Raw genomic sequence first — 1740 nt, forward strand, 5'->3', positions numbered from 1 at the left:
TTTAACAAATAGTGATTTGCTTTAAAAAATTATAGGCAGACTACTTCAAAAAGCATAGAGTAGTTTCTAGCAGACATTCAAAGACTTCCAGTCAAATTTTCAGGTACTTTGCAGAAGAGCTAGTTGGGGGTGAAGGGAACAACCTCATACAACTAAAGCTTCCAACCTACCCATCTAATATTTATGGATGGGCAGTTATGTGCATACAACCTTATCTCTGGATTGTGAATTTACCTAAGAAGAAAGAAATTTAATCCTAACCTGTAAAAATAAAATATTGAACAAAGAGATGGAAAAGACTGATGGAAACATTCTCTTGTAAATGTGAGAGCCAGCCCAGCAATGATCAAGATGACTAAGCAGCCTCAAGGATGTGTGACTCAGTGGGCTAATGCAAGAGCATTTAGCTTCATGACATGTCTCTTAGTCATCTTCATAAAGGATTCTTTGTTTCAGAAAAGTAAGGGACTCATAAATTGTGTGAAGTACTGATTTTATTTGATAAAAATTAAATTCACTGTTTTGACAAAGCCCAGTTAACTGTAGCAGGGCCAATTTCACATAAATTCTTCCAGTGAATCAGGCTATCATTTGCACATATGCCCTCCAACCTAGTGTCTATTAAAGGAGTTAATAACTAAACATGAAGCCTCTGAATGGCCTTTTATGCAGTGGGATTTAGTAAAAGTCCTAAGAAAACCAACATATATTAAGAAATGAAGTTTTAATTAGTAATGTGTAATCTCTTCAAGCAGAACAGTGTAATTATAATTTAACATCAAGCCAGTTAGGGTCTTATCATTAATAATTTGTTGTTAATTTACCCCAAGTAGCTACTATTAAAAGTCATCATACTAGAATTTGCTTTGTGTATTTTAACTCCCACTGGTACCTTTTGTTCTGTCATAAGATTTACTACATTTATCCATAAAAAACAACTATCTCTTCCTTCCTTTTAAGAGGCAGCACACTAGTTTCTGTCTTTCTCTGTGGAATGAGGGATTTCAATTAAGATGGCTAGAAAGAATGAAAGGTTTCAGGTGGATAATCTCTAGCCTAACTCCACATTAATATACTAGTGACTAAATTTAAAAAATACGAACTCTGAATAATTTTAAAACCTTAAGAACTTTAATAAGGTTAAATTGATTCAAATTAATATCCATGAAAGACATTAGGCTCTGGGACCAGAAAAGGTACTTGTGGGTAAGAGTATATAGCCAGCTATATACTCCACACTAGTACACAACCCTTTTGTAACTATTCTAACATTAAAGCTCAAGCTCTTGGAAGGCTAACAGCTAGGAATCTACTAACTTGCTGCAATGGGATCTTGGACAATGCACTTATGTGACCTTCTCCCCATTGTTGGGCTGGGTTTCTGGAAACATCAATTTTGGTAGAGCAGTTGTTCAAAACAGCTGTCATGAAAAGTCAAAAAAAGGACTTTTTGCTAATGAAGCAAATGTTAATGTTAATACCTCACTTGAAGATCTAAATTCTAGCTCATATGTTACCCCCAAAACTTCTGCTTCAGCAGTCAAGACTATTATGATCAAACAATTGCAGTTACTATTAAGGCAATTGTTAAATGAATTATGCTTATACTCTTAAACCATGTTCATGGTTCTAACCAGCTCTTGAACTATACTTGTTTTGCATTTCTATAAACAGACTATATGGACCTTGAGGCATAAAACTTAAATTACAATGGTATCCTCTAAACCAGTGGTTTTTAAA

At 34.4% G+C, this 1740-nt stretch overlaps 1 protein-coding gene across 1 annotated transcript in view; it reads right to left on the reverse strand.

Annotated features, from left to right (window-relative positions):
* TANC2 (tetratricopeptide repeat, ankyrin repeat and coiled-coil containing 2) overlaps nt 1-1740 on the reverse strand; it is a 203718-nt gene that overhangs the window by 144527 nt on the left and 57451 nt on the right. The gene's annotated exons all lie outside the window — the stretch shown is intronic.

This window comes from Propithecus coquereli, unplaced genomic scaffold (assembly GCF_000956105.1).
Source record: "Propithecus coquereli isolate 6110/MARCELLA unplaced genomic scaffold, Pcoq_1.0 Scaffold119, whole genome shotgun sequence".
In the NCBI taxonomy this organism is placed as follows: Eukaryota; Metazoa; Chordata; class Mammalia; order Primates; family Indriidae; genus Propithecus; species Propithecus coquereli.